At 42.8% G+C, this 18333-nt stretch overlaps 1 protein-coding gene across 4 annotated transcripts in view; it reads left to right on the top strand.

Moving 5' to 3' along the window:
- The first annotated feature begins 9226 nt into the window (after positions 1-9226).
- The window catches only part of LOC122541636 (uncharacterized), a 42788-nt gene continuing 33681 nt past the window's right edge, over positions 9227-18333 (top strand). The window contains exons 1-4 of one of the 4 annotated variants that reach the window (XR_015752926.1): positions 9276-9362; positions 10369-10419; positions 12900-12999; positions 14687-17627. The gene's annotated coding sequence lies outside the window, so the exon portion shown is untranslated. Of the gene's footprint in view, positions 9363-10368; positions 10420-12899; positions 13000-14582; positions 17628-18333 lie in introns of those variants that run through there. The other 3 variants (XR_015752925.1, XM_087978780.1, XM_087978781.1) reach the window with 3 other exon arrangements.

Genomic DNA, 18333 nt, shown 5'->3' with positions numbered 1-18333 from the left:
GTCTGGCCTCGTCCATAACAGTCTGGGGGTTCTGTGCGGGATTTTAAACAGCGAGTGGTAGGTGCTAGTGTCTTTATTTCGGGTGTTGGTTTAGTTAGGTAGACAAACCTTGGGATAGGAATGGCTCTATCAGTCGCCAAGAGTTTTCTGGATGTGGATGTGATGACTGGAAGTTTTGCAAAAAGTGAATAAGTCCAAGTTGCAAGAATTAGCAGAGAAACTGGAATTGGAATGGCCTACTTCTGTGAGGAAAGGAGAGATAATTACAGCAGTAGCTTAGCATTTAAACTTGTTAGAGAAACCATCAGCATCTATACAGATGGCAAGAATGCAATTGCAAACGAAGCAGCTGGACTTAGAGGTGAGAGGTAAGGAAAGGGCAGCAGAAATGAAACAGTTTGAGTTACCATTAGAAGCAGAAAAGAGGGGAAAAGAGAGAGCAGCAAAAGAGAAGGAAAAAGAGAGAGTAAAGGAAGAAAAAGAGAGCTTTTGAACTTCAAAAACTGACACTTAAAAAAGGTAGACTTAGTGAGGAAGAGTGTGAGGGTGAGCAAGCCCCTGGTAGTCAGAAGTCTCGTGAGAAACTGGTGAAGTATGTTCAAGCATTGCCTAAATTTGATGAAAAGGATGTGGAAGCCTTTTTCATCTCATTTGAAAAGGTGACTAAACAAATGCAGTGGCAATGGTGGGTTTTGTTGATCCAAATGAACATTCCAGATAGGGCTAGTGAGGTATTCGGGGAGTAGAGAGGAGGTGAAAAAAGCTATTTTAAGTGCATATGAGCTTGTACCAGAAGCAAACAGACCACGTTTCAGGGATCTAAGGAGGAACCCTGGTCAAACCTACATTGAGTTTGAAAGGATCAAACAAAGTAATTTTGATAGATGGATAAGAGCTTTGAAAATCGAGCAAACCTATGATGCCCTGAGAAAGGTAACTATTTCAGAGGAATTCAAAAATTCACTGTCTGAAGTAGTGCATGTGGAAGAGCAGAGAGTTAAAACATCATGGTTAACAACTGAATTGGCTGATGATTTTGAGCTGGTCCATAAAACACGGTTTGGCTTCCAGAATCAATTTCAGTCCATGAGGGATAGAAACTGGGGCAAAGAGAAATCCTCATGTGTAAAGGGAAAGGTAGATCTCAGTGAAGATCATGAGGATAACTTACCATAGGGTAAAAGGGGGACAAAGAAATTAAAAAGTTCCAGTGTTTTCATTGTAATAAAGTGGGCCACACAAAATCACAGTGTTGATAGGCTAGGAGAAAGCCAGTTGTAGAAAAACCAGACAAACCTGGAAGTTTTGTTAGACTAGTAACAAAAAACACAAGGGAAGTTAGACAACCGCGTCAGAGTGTACAAGATAATCAGAGGTTGGTTAAGGAGGAAGTGCCAGATCTGCTGAAAAAAATATACATGCAAGGGTAAGGTTTATTCACATAGGCCAGGAGTAATAGGTAAGGAAGTTACAGTATTAAGGGACACAGGATCCTCTCAGTCTGTAATGCTGAAGGATGAGGAGATATGCACTCCTGAGAGACTATTGCCAGAGAAGGTACCAGTAACAGGAATTCATGCTGAGATAACAAGTGCTCAGTTATGTAAAGTAAGGCTAGAGAGTCCAGAGAAGAGTGGAGAATTTGTGGTAGGAATACTGGACAGACTCTGAGCTCCAGGAATACAATTTGTCCTTGCAAATGATATAGCTGATTCACCAGTAGGCGTGCTGCCTACTGTAGTTGAAAAGCCAGTGGAGACGCAGGCAACTGAAGAAATGAAGGACCTTTATCCAGGAATTTTCCCTGATTGTGTGATCATAAGATCACAGAGGCACAAGCTGAAGCAGGAGATATCAAAAGACACATATAAGGAAGCTGACGTAGCGTTATCCAAAACTTTATTTGATCAGATAATGGAGCAGAGAAGGAGTAAATAGCTAAATATACAAGCATCTTTAGCTCTACTAAGCTGATTGAATTACAGCAGAAAGGTGAGGAGTTAAAACAGTGAAATCAAAAGCCATTTACAAAGGAAGAAAGTGAATGCATTCCTGCATGGTATTACTTAATAAATGATGTCTTAATGAGGAATTAGAGATCATCACACATTCAAGCAGATGAGAAATGGGCAGAAATTAATCAAATTGTTTTGCCAGTAGGGTATAGAAAGGACATGCTGTGAGTGGCACATGAACTACTTTGAGGTCATTTCGGGGTGAGGAAAACACAGTCAAAAATACAAAGACATTTTTACTGGCCTGGACTACACAAAGATGTAGTTGAATTTTGCCAGATGTGTCATACATATCAGCTAATTGGAAACCCACAGACAGTAATAAAACCTACACCTTTAATACCCATTCCTGCATTTGAGGAACCTTTCACAAGTGTCTTGATTGATTACCTCAAACAAAAAGTGTGAACAAGTATTTCTTAACAATTAATGGATGTATCAACTAGATTCCCAGAGGCAATCCCATTACGCAACATCACAGCTAAAAGGTTTTGGAAGAATTACTTAAATTCTTTACTAGATATGGACTGCTAATAGAGATCTAGTCAGATCAAGGATCAAACTTCACATCCAAACTATTCAAGGAGGTCATGGATGACCTGGGAATAAAGCAATTCAAATCTACTTTATAACATCCGGAATCTCAGGGAGCGCTAGAGAGCTGACATGAAACACTAAAGACCATGTTAAGGGCTTACGCTCAAAATTATCCAGATGATTGGGATAAGGGAGTTCTGTTTGTACTTTTTGCAATCAGAGATGCACTGAATGAATCAAGCAAATTCAGTCCATTCAAATTAACTTTTGGGCATGAAGTAAGAGGACCGTTAAAATTGATTAAGGAGAAATTAACAAGCCAGGATTCAGAGACCACCAATTTGGACATGTGTCAAATTTTAGAGAACGATAAAGTTAAGCTGGAGAATTGGCTAGACAGCTATTAAAAGTACCACAGCATACAATGAAACAAGAAGCGGATAAGAAGTCACAAATTCGCAATTTTGCAATTGGGGATAAGGTATTGGTGTTACATACAGTAACAGGTGAGCCTTTAAAAGCAAGGTTTAGTGGACCATATCAAATTGAGAGAAAATTGTGTGAGGTGAACTGCCTGATAAGGACTCCAGACAGAATGTGTCATGTGAATATGCTCAAAAGGTGTTTTGATAGGGAAGGAAAGCAAGAGGAGAAGGTGTTCATGAGTACAGTAAAGAAGGAAGAACCAAGTTCAGAGGATTCTGAATTGGACATTCCTCAAATCAAATTGGACAATGAGGAAATTGTCAAAAATTGGGATAAATTATAAGTCACCTTCCACAAGAAAATCAAAATGACCTGAAAGAGTTATTACTATCACATGGGGAGATATGCGGAAATAAACTGGGAAGTACTAACTTAATTGTGCATGATGTAGATATAGGAGATGCCGTTCCGATTAAGCAACATCCTCACAGGCATAACCCTCTCAAGTTGGCCCAGGTTCAGAAGGCAATAGAGCGTATGCCCCAAGATGGCATAATTAAAGTGAGTTACAGTGACTGCAGTTCACCCATAGTCTTGGTGCCAACGCCAGATGGTACCCAATGGTTATGTGTGGACTATTGCAAAGTCAACGCTGTTACGAAGACTGATGCATAAAATTCCATAGTTGGAGGACTGTGTTGAAAAAGTGGGATAAGCAACTTACATTTCTAAGTTGGACTTGCTCAGAGGTTACTGGCAAGTACCTCTGTCAGAGAGAGCAAAGGCCATTTCGGCTTTCATAATGCCAAATGGACTATATCAGTTCAAAGCCATGCCATTTATTATAAAAAGCGCTCCAGCCACATTTCAGAGACTGGCTAATAAGGTCATTGCCAGGTCACTGTGTGTATATTGATGACCTGGTGATTTTTAGTCACTCATGGAAGGAATATTTACAGCATTTATCAGCCTTGTTCAATCGACTTCAGAAGACAGGCTCGGTGGTAAAACTAGCTAAAAGTGAATTTTCCAAAGCTCAAGTCACCCTCCTGTCCCTATTGGTCATGGACAAATGGCCCCACGACTTGCAAAAATGAAAGTAATTGATGCCAGTGATGTGGGTGTCAGTGTGGTGCTCCTGCAGGAGGATGAAGAGGGAATAGAAAGATCCATCAGGTATTTTTTCAGGAGGTTAAATGTTCATCAATGGAAATATTCAACGGTGGAGAAAGAGACTTTAAACTTGGTGTTGGCCTTACAACATTTCAGTGATTATATTATCAGCAATGCATCTGGGACAATTGTTCACACTGATCACAACCCATTGACATTTGTGGAAAAATTTCAGGACAGAAATGCCAGACTGTTTAGATGAAGCTTGTTGTTGCAGCCATTCTATTTGACAATTGTGCATGTGGCAGGTCGCAAAATCGTGATTGCCAATGTGTTATCAAGACTCGAATGAGATACGGGGGCATTTGGTGGCGGGTGTACTGCGGCCTGAATTTGCATGTGGTTGTGCATGTTTGCATGTTTATCCTTAGTATAGTGTATATCTGTGTTTAGACTACTAACTGGATTTTGAAAGGTTAAAAATGAAGCCATCTGTGGTATTGATGGTTTATTTTTTCAGTGGTTGTGTGTGTGTGTATGTGTGGGGGGGGGGGGGGGGGGAGAAGGTGTCACAAAGCTAGTCCCTTTTTTTACTAAAAGTGGTTACTTGGCTCAAGGAGACTCTGTCCTTGATTTTTTCAGAGGGGCAATAAACTGGGTCGGGCTCCGATCAATCTGGTTTGGTACAGAAATGAAAAGGATTTTGAGCAGCCTTTTGTTTATATGTAAACAGATGAGACTTCAGGCCAAAATGGTCATGTTTAAGAAGTGACCTGTATAATGAAAGGAGAGTGGTTAGCTCTTTAGCTGGGCTGAGCAGTTTTAGTTCAGTCTTGAACTAGGAAGTTCAACAGGGAACTGTGTGGAAATTCTCTCTTTTTTCTGCCATTCAACTTCAACCTGTAAGCATGTGTTCCATTTATACTGGTTTTTAAAGGGAGTTTGCTTATTGGGATTGATGTGTATACTTGGAACAGCATAAGTCAGTCTAGTTGGATAGGTTGAGTGCTGTAGAGGCTCTTTATTCTGTTCTTTGTGTTTCATTGTGTAATTTTGTGAATAAATTTTTGTCTTTTTTAAAATCTAGTAGTCAACCCAGCTGTCTTGCCTGGGTAATTTTCACTGTACACTGACCGAAACAAATTGCAAAGTTATGGTCTGGGGCTGCCTGCTTAAAATGTTTTGAGTGGTCTGGCCTTGTCCATAACACGGTGTATCAGGAGTAAAACCTGAGGAACAACCCACTCTTCCCAGGAAAGTTATGTTGGTTTTAATCAGGATTTTGAGCTTGTTTTCAAATTCCTTCATGGTGTCACTTCTCCCCATCAATGTAATCTCTCCTACCCCTCAGTATTGCTCGGGAATGTCAGCCTGATTGTCTGTGCTCAAATTTTGGAGTGGGACTTGAACCCACAACATTCTGACTCAGAGAACAAGGTTGTGGCTTTGAGTCCAATTTCAGGGATGGATTATTCCATAAATGTGGATTAAAATTGTCAGACCCAAATTGACAGGGCTTTTCATTATGAGGTCTGGTGTGCAGAGTCTGGGGACATGCCCACTGTATGAACCCTCTTGTAAAAAATGGCCACCTATACAGCAATTTTCAGTTTGTGCAAGTGCATCTTGAAAGAAATTAAATTTGTCTTCTGACCATGTTACTACTGAAAATAAAAACACACTCTAGTTGATACAAACAACGCAATGCATTGAAATTGCTTCAACTCATCCTTAATATCATTAAATATTACATTCTTTCACCTTATGTTAACACCTCACGTGTACAAAACGTCTTACATCAATGAACATTTTTACTCTGTAAAAAGTTGGAGTTATTCATCAATTGGCAGCCCACTGTGAAAATGATCATTTTCTAAATCAGTAATGCAGCAGAAATCCTATAATGGTTTTATATCACCAAGCACTCTGGAATTGAGAGCAGTATTTTTCTTTAACTGCATGTATTTTATACAGTTTCTTGACAATACCAATGAGTTGAATTGCAATACTTTACATAGAAGCATGACTTTTCACAATTCCTTATGTCCACCAAGAATCATAGAATGCCTACAGCGTGGAAACAGGCCCTTCATCCCAACAATCCACACTCCTCCAAAGTGTATCTTGCCCCGTACCCTATTAATCTACATTTACCCCTGACTAATGCACCTAACCTACATATTCCTGAACATTATAGACAATTTAGCAATGGCCAATTCACCTAACCTGTACATCTTTGCACATCGAGGTGTCAGAGGATCAGATCCAAAGAAACACTTTACCTCTTCAAAAGTGGTCAAATATTAGCCAGGGACTCCCAAACCACATGAATGAATTTTAAAAATCCAAGTACTCATGCACATACGAGAAAAGTACTCAGCAGACAAATGTATTCTCATTTATAAATATACATTTTGAGACTTCTAGATAATTCTACACTGGTTGACGTGCATACCTGTTGACAATTGTTAACAGGTCTTGACAAGATGAACAGTTTCACGAGGTCTGTGCACCATTTATGCAAATCTCAATTATCAAGTTTCTCAAAAGTGGCCCCCTTGCAAAATATGCCCTGACCTTCACCCCCAAGGTGACCTGGGATCATATCCACAAAAGAACCTCAGCAGTGTAAGTGGGTTCCCTCAACAACAATGCTCTCAGGACAGAACTGCTCTCACCTGGTCCAATCTCCACTCCAAGTTCCAAATGCTAGTGATGCCAAAGTTCCCTTTAAATGGATTTCAGTAATCTCGCACCCAGACATCGATCCCACCAAAATCCCAGGTTTCGGAGGGAGACTTGTGATTCTTGACCTTTTCTGGCACTTTCTTCATGGCAAAGATACTTTATGTACTTGCAAAATTCAAGACCTATTTCTTCCACCATTCCCTGTGGGACAAGTTCCACTTTCTGATCATTCTCTTGGTGAAAATGTTTCTCCTTAATTGTTCTTTGAATTTATTACAAACTTGTTTTAATCATGGCCCTTTGGGCTCTTTACCTGGACCATCTCTGACACCTCCCTCCCCTTCCTGGATCTCTCCATCTCCATCAGTGACGACCGACTTGGCACTGACATTTTCTACAAACCCACCGACTCCCACAGCTACCTGGATTACACCTCTTCCCACCCTACCTCTTGCAAAAATGCCATCCCGTATTCCCAATTCCTCCGCCTCCGCCGTGTCTGCTCCCAGGAGGAGCAGTTCCACCATAGAACACACCAGATGGCCTCCTTCTTTAGAGACCGCAATTTCCCTTCCCACTTGGTTAAAGATGCCCTCCAACGCATCTCGTCCAATCCCGCACCTCCGCCCTCAGACCCAACCCCTCCAACCGCAACAAGGACAGAACGCCCCTGGTGCTCACCTTCCACCCTACCAACCTTCGCATAAACCAAATCATCCGCCGATATTTCCGCCACCTCCAAACAGACCCCACCACCAGGGATATATTTCCCTCCCCACCCCTCTCCGCCTTCCGCAAAGACTGTTCCCTCCGTGACTACCTGGTCAGGTCCACGCCCCCCTATGACCCACCCTCCCATCCTGGCACTTTCCCCTGCCACGCAGGAACTGTAAAACCTCCGCCCACACCTCCTCCCTCACCTCCATCCAAGGCCCTAAAGGAGCCTTCCACATCCATCAAAGTTTTACCTGCAAATCCACTAATATCATTTATTGTATCCGTTGCTCCCGATGCAGTCTCCTCTACATTGGGGAGACTGGGCGCCTCCTAGCGGAGCGCTTTAGGGAACATCTCCGAGACACCCGCACCAATCAACCAAACCGCCCCGTGGCCCAACAATTCAACTCCCCCTCCCACTCTGCCGAGGATATGGAGATGCTGGGCCTCCTCCACTGCCGCTCCCTCACCACCAGACGCATGGAAGAAGAACGCCTCATCTTCCGCCTCGGAACACTTCAACCCCAGGGCATCAATGTGGACTTCAACAGCTTCCACATTTCCCCTTCCCCCACCTCATCCTAGTTTCTAACCTCCAGCAACACTGTCCCCTTAACTTGTCCGGACTTGTCCGACCTGCCCAGCTCCTTTTCCACCTATCCACTCCACCCTCTCCTCCCTGACCTATCACCTTCATCTCCTCCCCCACTGACCTATTGTACTCTATGCTACTCTATCCCCACCCCCACCCTCCTCTAGCTTATCTCTCCACGCTTCAGGCTCTCTGCCTTTATTCCTGATGAAGGGCTTTTGCCCGAAACGTCGATTTTGCCTGTCCTCGGATGCTGCCTGAATTGCTGTGCTCTTCCAGCACCACTGATCCAGAAAGACTTTGATTGTGTCAGTGCTCAGCCTTCTCTTTTCTGGGGAACAGTGTTGGACTATTCAGTCACTCTGACAGATACAATTAGTTCTCAATCTCATCCTGATTAATGTTTGCATCTTCTCCAATTCCTTAATGTCACTATTCAACCAGAACTGAACTGAGGGAGAGAAATTAATTGCTATGGAGCGGCGGACCTCCAATTTGTTTAAGTTGGACAAAGGACTGAATGAAGGAGAGGAGTTTCAGCATCAGGGAAGAAGATACGTTCGAATCTGGGAAACCTCAAACTTTTATATTTTTACTTCAAAGCTTTGACAAAACAGTCTAACACTAGCCACAGTGAATAAATGTAGAATGTACTCAGAGATTATCTATTTGACCATGGCGATGAGGTGAAGAAGCGGGAGAAAGGGAATGTAGAGCAATATTGGACACTGAATGTGGGGAATGGCTGAGGGAGGCCATTGGGTCGGGGTGGAGTGGGACGTGGTCGGGGCGGGGCGTGGTCGGGTTGGGGTGGGGTCTGGCGTGGTCGGGGTGGTGAGAGGCTGAAATCCTGGTTACTGCCACCAGGGGCGTACCTCCAATTCCAGCACCGCCCACGCGACAGCCACTCGGGATCGCGGGCTCTCAGATTTGAATTTCCGAACGCTGGGCGCCAACCGTCGACGCGCGGATAAGAACTACAATTCCCGTCAGGCATCGCGGGTCCTTCTCACTGACTCCATTCTGCCGCCCCTTCCCGTGCAGGCGCGTAGCCCATATGCAGCATGGGTAATGTAGTTCGGAGCGGGATTGTGAGCGGTTTGGATGAATTGAGCTGAGTCCCTGTGGGGGGTTTAAACAACCTCAGTGAAGGGGGAGTTTTCTGTACTTGGGGCTGTAATTCAGTCATGTTTGAGAAGATGGCCTGTCCCTCCCTCCGTCAAACTCAGGAAGGCACTGCCAGAGAAAATCTCTCCAACATTTTCTCAGCAATTGTGAGTTTTTGCTGCAATGTCCGAGATATTTGTGAAGATGTTGGGTTTTCACAATATTTTCGGTCAGACCTGATAACTGTTGATATCTGATCTTCTATTGGAGATATAACCGTCTCAAGATAAACCATTTTAACACTAATTACAGGAATATTTTTGTGAGGAAGGAGTTGAAATGTTGGATTATTTTGTGTAAAACCCACTCCAGTGGTCACTGTGATGTGGAAGTTGTGGACACAGCTTTTATAGAGACATAGTGTCCAATGGCTATTGTTGTCCCACCAGATAAATTACATCCCCATGTTAGTGGCTCAATAGAAACCAACAATATGTTGATGAGGCTTTATGGTTAATGTGTCATTTTGACTTCTCAGTAATTTCCATAGCAAGGTGGGGTTTGAAGCTGAATCCTGGTTGGTTTGGTCTCCAGATACAGAGCATGGCAGGAAGGAGTGCACCACAATCCTGGATTTTACATCTTGGATTTGCGGAGAGTATAGTCAACTAGGAGAAAGTGAGAACTGCAGGTGCTGTAGATCAGAGTTGGACTATAGATGCTGGGTCCATGCCCCCCCACCAACCACTCTCTTCTCCAGGCACTTTCCCCTGTGGTGCAAAGAGGTGCAAAACCTTCCAACTTGGCACCATCCTCTTGACCTGTCGATCTTCCTTCCCAGCTACCCGCTCCACCCACCTCTCCAACCTATCACCTTCACCCCCACCTTCATCCTATCACATTCCCAGCTACCTTGCCCCCAGCCCCACCCCCCTCCCATTTACCTCTCAGTTCCTTTGGGCCACAACCTCATTCCTGATGAAGAGCTTATGCTCGAAATGTTGATTCTCCTGCTCCTCAGATGTTGCCTGACCGGCTGTGCTTTTCCAGCACCACTCTTCAACTTTGTGGAGGGTATACAAACTCTTACACAGCTCATGGAGAACTATTGTATATTATTCAGATTCTGGTACTTTCAATATTGGTAATTAGTTTGTTTTCCTTTGTTTTTAGGTCAACTTTTCAGAATCAAGAAACATTTTCACATTTGGAGTTCATTGGATAGTGAGTCTATTGTTAACCAAATCTAAATATTTCCAAATATGAACATAACATTTGCTGATCTTTACTGATCTGAAATCCCAACTTATGGGATTGTCCATCAGAAACCTTGGCACAAAGATGTTTTCAATTATATAGATCACCTCAATGATTCCCTCTGCATCTCTTGTGGATCACCTCAAGCCACTCTGAGAACTCATCCTGGCCACTCCTATTCTCACTCAAAAGGTTAACCATGTGATCATCACAAATTCCCACTATTTCCTTTTCCTCTGATTCTCTCTCTTAAACATTTCTCCTTCTCTTTCAGAGTGATTATTTACTCTGAGCTGATTTCCTGAATGTACACACTTTGGTCAAGTCAGTAATTTCTTTCACCCTCTGCCACGTGCACGAGAATGTGTTCTGACTCTCGTCACACGAGCATGTCCCGGAATCCCTGATTATTCAAGCAGAGCATTGTGATCAAGTAATCAATCAGGACACTGAAAGGTGAACCAATCAGAGCAGTGAAAAGATGTCCAATGTCAAATTGATTTAGGGAATGAAATGTGGTCAATATTTATTACAAAATCAATCACTGATTCAGAGAACACTGAGGGGGAAAGGAAACTGTCAAATCCTTCTTATTTTGTTTGAATAGTTTAGGTCATGCCTGACAAATCTGTAAAAATTCTTTGAGGAAATAATAAGCAGGTTAGACCAAGGAGAGCCAATGGATGTTATCTGCCTGGACTTCAAGAAGGCATTTGACAAAGTACTGCACAGGAGGCTACAGAGTAAGATAAGGGCCCTTTGTCTCAGAGGCAAGGTGTTAGCATAGATAGAAGGTTGGCTGTCTGGCAGAAAATAGAGAGTGGGGATAAAGGGTCCTTCTCAGGATAGCAAGCTTGTGACAAGTGGTGTTCCATAAGGTTCAGTGTTGAGACCACAATTTTTCACTTTATACATTTACAATCTAGATGAAGGAACTGAGGTCATTCTGGCTAAGTTTGCAGACAATACAAAGATAGGTAGAGAGATAGATAGCATTGAGGAAGCAGGGAGGCTGCAGAAGGATTTGGTCAAGCTCGGAGAGTGGACAAACAAGTGGCAGGTGGAGTACAATGTGGAAAAGTGAGGTCATGCACTTTGGTAGGAAGAATAGAGGCATGGACTATTTTCTAAATGGGGAGAAATTTCAGAAGTCTGTAGTGCAAAGTAACTTGGGAGTTCTAGACCAGGATTCTCTCTAGATGAACTTGTAGGTTGCGTCATGAGTTAGGAAAGCAAATGCAATGTGGCATTGATTTTGAGAGGACTTGAATGCAAGAGCAGGGATGTACTTCTCGGTGGGGGGGAGCGGGGAATCTAATTGAAACATACACAATACTGAGTAGCCAGAGTAGATGTTGAGAAAATGTTTACATTGGTAGGAGAGACTAGGACCCGAGGGCAAAGCCTTAAACTAAAGGGAAGACCTTTTAGAATGGAGATAAGGAGAAATGTCTTCAACCAGAGAATGATGAACCTATGGAATTCATAGCCAGAGAAGGCTGTGGAGACCAGGTTACTGAGTATATTTAAGACTGAGATAGTTAGGTTCTTGAGTATTAATGGGAGAAAGTGGGAGAATGAGGTTGAGAAACTTAACAGCCATGATTGAATGGTAGAGCAGATTTGATGGCCTGAATGGCCTGATTTCTGCTCCTGTGTCTTATGGTTTTATATTCCAGAGCAGGAGAAAGTGAGGACTGCACATGCTGTATATCAGAGTTGAGAGTGAAGTGCTGGAAAAGCACAACAAGCCAGGCAGCATCTGAAGAGCATGAGAATTGATGTCTCAGGCATAAGCCCTTCACCAGGAATGAGGCTTGTGGGCCAGGGGGCTGAGAAATGAATAGGAGGGGGTGTGGCTTGGGGGAAGGTAGTTGGGAATGTGATAGGTAGATGAAGGTGGTGGTGGGGGGGGGAAGGATGATAGGTCAAAGAGGAGGGTGGAGCAGATAGGTGGAAAGGAAGAAGGACAGGTGCAGAGTTGGAGGCTTGGGGCTGGGATAAGGTGGGAGGGAGGGGAAATTCTCACCTTCATCTACCTATACATTCCCAGCTCCCTTCCCCCAAGCCCCATCCCCTTCCCATTTGTCTCCCAGCCCTCCCTAGCTCACAAGCCTCATTCCTGATGAAGGGCTTATGCCCGAAACATTGCTTCTCCTGCTCCTCAGATGCTGCCTGACGTGCTGTGCTTTTCCAGCACCACACTCTCAACTATAATCCAGAGCATTCATTTTAAGAGCCCTCAGAAGACATTATAAACCCATTGGACACTGTATAAAAGATTTCTTGCATATGAATCTGCACAGGAGCTTTGTAACTGGAAATCAGCTTGTGAATTAATTTGTTTGATATAATCTTAATTTGTCTGAAGTAGAAATTGCTGTTAAATTTGTTCAGATCTTTGAGCACTTCATTCCCAAATGTACCTCTTTTCTTTATTCAACAAGATAAAAGTTTTCCACCTGAGAGCCCATAAATAGATCAACGGAGTAAAGACCATGATCCTTGACCTCGAGGGGTACCACAACGATGACGAAAAGTTGTTCAGTAAGGCATTTTGTTTTATTTTGTAGTCAAATCCTGTTGCATTTGGGAACCTCTGTGAATCCAGCAGTTCAGGTGTTTTTCACCCTGATTTGGCTATAATAATACATGGACTGTAAAGTCATCACTACAGTCCCAACTGGATATATTACATGGCTGTTCATAAAGTGGTCGCAGTTGCAATTATTTTATTATGTGGAACTTGCAGAGTTTAACAATTGAACGTTTGTGGATTTCCTGTTCATTCCCACTTAATAAATGATGTATAGTAGTTACTTACAGATACTATAACTAACAATACAAATGCTCGCTGGAATTTCTGTTGTTTATAATGATCTTAGGAGCTGTATTCAGGACAGTTTATAACTCATCGTGCAGGCGTTGAATGGGCATGGATTTGCAAGAATTACATCTCTGAGTTGAAAAAATAGTGATTGATATTAATATAAACAGCCAGTACAATCTGGTTGAAAACTGTATCAGTTTATCAAGGCATGTTGAAGGTAAAAATCACACAACACCAATTACGGTCCAACAGGTTTATTTGACGAAGGAGCAGCGCTCTGAAAGCTTGTACCTTCAAATAAACTTATTGGACTATAATTGGATGTTGTGTGATTTTTAACTTAATCCATCCCAGTCCAACCGTCACAGCAAAGCAGTTCTTAGGACAAAAAGGTGTGAGCAGTGATTTGCAGCTTCCGTGATTCTGTGTCATTTAATTTAGAGCAAATACCTACTGTCACCTGATGTGGTAATTACCTCCAATGATTCAATTATCCTTTGTAGCATAAGAAACTAAATGTGAATAACATAGTATTGTAGGATCCAAGCACATTTATTAAAGCTCACATCCAAAAGGACGCGGATGCTTTGGACAGGGTACAGAAAGGTTTTCCAGGATGGGGGATTTTAGCGATGACGAAAGGTTGGCTAAACTTGGTTTGTCTTCACTGGAATGCAGGAGGTTGAGGGGCGACCTAATAGAAGTTTGTAAGATTGTGAATGTCATGGATAGAGCGGAAAGTATGTGGCTTTTTCCTAGGATGGAGCAGCCACTTACAAAGAGATACAGGTTTAAGATGCGAGGGGGAGAAGTTTAAAAGAGATGTGCGAGGGAGGTTTTTCATGCAAAGGATGCGAGTGCCAGAGGAGGTGGTGGAACCAGACAAAGTACAGCATTCAAGAAGCACCTGGATGAATGCATGAATAGGAAGGGGAAAGATGGATTCAGATCCTGTAAGTGAAGACAATTTAAGTATGGAAGGGCAAAATGTGGTGTTGCAGGCTTGGAGAACCGAAGGACCTGTTCCTGTGCTCTATTGTTCTTTGTTCTCACGAATATGTAAAAAAATACATTCACAGTACATCAGTTTCTGGACTAAAGTTAAATTGTTAAGTTATACTGAGTAGCATGATTCTGTTAATGTGTTAAGCTTCAAGTGATCACCAGAAAGAGGCTTCCGTGACTTTGAAATCCCAGAACTGATTTATTTGATCTGATTTATTTATTGTCACATGTATTTTGTTACAAAAGGTCATAAAATACAGTGAAACATGTTATGTGTGGTGTCGTGACTCTCCAGGCACCATCTTAAAACACAGGAAGAAGAAAACAAAAGCATGAAGGCAGAAAAATGAAATGCTTGAATGAAAGTCACCACTTATCGGTGCCATCTTGCCTCCACAGACACCCTCACCACTATGAGTCTTAAATGGACCTTGCCAATGCAAATGCCATTGATGCATACAGGTACTGCACTGGCCCAAACTCAACTCCATGGGCGCTATGAATCCACTTCGAGCTCAGCTACCGCTGATGCCGCCAGGTCTTGTATTCACCTCTGCCACAACTGCCATGAATTGTTGCTAGAACTTTGACAACACAGACGTCACTGGGAACCCAAACGTGCCTCTGATGCTGTCACCAGGGATCCGCACTGCTGGGCCTGCTCGTGTCTGCGCTACAGGGTTCATTCGTCACCGCCGATGTCATTCCTGCAACCTAGCTCTTCGTGAAGAGGTAATTTTTTTCTTTGAAAAAAGGAAATGGAAAAAAGAGACTAAAAAAGGAACAAAATGAAGTGGATGAACCCAAGGTTCAGAAGCCCTGCTGCACCATCATCGTAGCGGAATACTGGAGAAACGGAAAACAAGAGTCCTCATTTATGTGCCAGTAACATTTGTTGCTAATTTGCTGAACAATGGGAAATTTGGAGAAATAATCCATTTCAAGGATGTAATTTTCTCTGTGCACCATGGTTTGAATCTCTCAAATTGTGATCAGACTGTGCATACTGTAGATCTCCCACCATTGGTATCGAGGAGAAAGAAGATGTCAAGAAACCAAGATAACCTTGCATATTGGCATTGTCATGTGATTCTACCAATGCCTGTTATTTAGCTGAACCAAGGCCCCTGTCAAATTGGTTGAGAGAATAATCTGTGCACACATTCTAAATTTGTTTTCTGTACCTAATGACTGTGTTTTCTCAAGACTATGGAGTAAAAGTATAAAAGTTTGGTGTTTCCAGTTTAAAATACATCTCCCTCACTGGCCAAAGGTTCTGTCTTCTGTTCAATCCCTGACCCAGTCAAGGTTGGCAATCTAAGGTGCCCTTCCAGCCCAGTTCTGATCATTGGAAGAGAAAAGGCAGACCTACAGGCAATTGAAGGCCAAGGTCTAATAATGAATTCACAACATAAAGGACAGGTGTAGAAAGTACTAGAGGCCCAACAAACGGCTGACAACCCTGATGTGCAGGGTTTCTTTTACGCTGTCTCAGACCACTTGCAGCCCAAACATCAAAGACCCCATCCACTGGTGGCCAAGCATAGAGTTAGTCTTATCAAAGACAAAGATGTGGAGGTGCAAGTGTTGTACTGGGTTGGACAAAGTTAAAACTCACACAACACCAGGTTATAGCCCAATAGGTTTATTTGGAAGTACAGTCGTCCTCCGTATACTCGCGGGGGTTATGTTCCAGGACCTATCGTGGAAACCCGAAACCGCAGATAGAAGCGGTCCCTGGTTCCGGAATGTTCCCTATAACATGTTCAGGTCATGGTAAACCGCAGGTAAACAATTCTGCAGATCCGGGGTTTGCCCTGTACTAGCTTTCGGAGCGCTAATAGCTAATGGGGCAGGATCATAAGTCACAGAATTCATAGCAAAAGATCATAGTGCCATGCAACTGATACGATATATTGAACACACCTAGATTGCTGTTTAGTCTTTCATTTTTTAAGAATGGGTTGCAGGTATCAATTCATTAATACGTAAATCGCAGAACTGCTTTTCAGTCACATTCCCGAGATAACTTAAGGTTTTATAAAAAAAAAAGTGACATCTCAGCTCAGGCAGTGCATTAAAGGTGTGAGGTTAGAGTCTGTCTGTATCCCAATTTTGAGTCAGAATTGTTCTATTTCCAAAGTAGGAATTTATAAAATGTCACATGGATTACCTGCCTAAAGATTGTGCGTTTTTTGTACTGTTGTGTAATTTTTAACAAAGACAAAGAAACAATTTAAACGATGCTGGGGGGAGGACTTCAGAGATCTCCTCAATCAGGGCTCTGTTGTCGATCAGAGCATCCTTGATCATGTTTCACAGCTCAGCAACACCTCAGCCCTGCATGAAATAAAGAAGGCCATCCACTAACTTAAGAACAACAAGGCTGCTGGAGCAGATGGTATCACCGCTAAGACATTGAAGTGCAGGGCCAAATAGTTCCTGCTGCAGCTACACAACCTGGTCTACCTTATGTTGAAAGAGGAGAGCATCCTGAGAGACATCCAAGATGCCACAGTCGTGAGATTTTTCAAAAAAAGGGAACAAGTCCAACTGTGGTAACTACAGGGGAACCTCCCTGATGTCGATCATCAAGGTTCTTCTCAAATTTCTCTTCTCAAATTTCTCCTCCCTGCGGCTGAGGAACTCCTCCTGGAATCACAGTGTGGCTTCTAGCCATAAAGGGGCACAATGGAATGATTTTCACCACACGACAGTCACATAAGAAATTCAGAGACAAGAACCTACCCCTATATAATGCCTTCTTTAACCTTACATATGCCTTTGATACCGTCAACAGTGAAGCCTCTGCTTTGGCTGCACCATAAAGTTTGTGACAGTGTGCTAGCACATCCTTCAGCTGCCTGAAGGAAAGGGTGTTTGAGGACAACAACATCAGATCTGACACCAAACACATGGTATACAGAGCTGTGGTGCTTCCTTCTTTTTCTTGACCAAACCTCAATTTCTCTAGTCATCCAGCATTCCCTACTCTGCCAGCTTTGCCTTTCACCCGAACAAGAACATGCTGTCTCAGGACACTCGTTATCTCATTTTTTTGAAGGCTTCCCGTTTTCCAGCTGTCCCTTTACTTGCGAATATCTGCTTCCAATCAAGTTTTGAAAGTTCTTGCCTAATATTGTCAAAATTGGCCTTCCTCCAATTTAAAACTTTAACTTTTAGATCTGATCTATCCTTTTCCATCACTACTTTAAAACTAATAGAATTATGCCCCAAAGTGCTTCCCTACTGACACCTGTCACATGCCCTGTCTTACTTCCCAAGAGTAGGTCAAGTTTTGCATATTCTATAGTAGATACGTCCACATACTGAATCAGAAAATTTTCTTATACATAATTAACAAATTTTTCTCCATCTAAACACTTAACACTGTGGTAGTCCCAATCTATGTATGGAAAGTTCAATTCCCCTACCATAACCACACTTTTATCCTGCAGATAACTGAAATCCCCAGAGCAAATTTGTTTCTCAATTTCTTGCTGATTGTTGGTAGGGTGGGGGGTGGGGATCTGTAGTACAATCCCAATAAGGTGGTCATCCCTTTCTTATTTCTCAGTTCCACCAAAATAACTTCCCTGGTCAAATTCCCAGGAATATCCTCCCTATGTACAGCCTTAATGTTATTCCTTATCAAAAATGCCACTCACCCTCCTCTCTTGCCCCTCTCTCTATCCTTCCTATAGAATTTGAATCCTGGAACAATAAGCTGCCAGTCCTGTCCACCCCTGAGCCACAGGGAGAAAGTGAGGGCTGCAGATGTTGGAGATCCGAGTCAAAAAGTGTGATGTAGGAAAAGCTTGATGAAGAGCTTATGCTCGAAACATCAGCTCTCCTGCTCTTCGATGCTGCCTGACCACGAGCCACACCTCTGTAATTGCTATGATATCCTTGTCCCATGTTCCTAACCATGCCCTGAGTTCATCTGCCTTTCCTGTTAGGTCTCTTGCATTGAAATAATGCAGTTTAATTTATCAGCCCTACCTTGTTCTCTGCTTTGTTTCTGCCTGCCCTGACTGTTTGACTTG

The sequence above is a fragment of the Chiloscyllium plagiosum genome, unplaced genomic scaffold, assembly GCF_037043375.1.
Source record: "Chiloscyllium plagiosum isolate Xiang-an unplaced genomic scaffold, Cpla_swu_hap1 HiC_scaffold_35, whole genome shotgun sequence".
NCBI classification, from domain to species: Eukaryota; Metazoa; Chordata; class Chondrichthyes; order Orectolobiformes; family Hemiscylliidae; genus Chiloscyllium; species Chiloscyllium plagiosum.
Note: the sequence above shows the minus strand (reverse complement) of the source record. Positions and strands in the feature narration are given on the sequence as shown.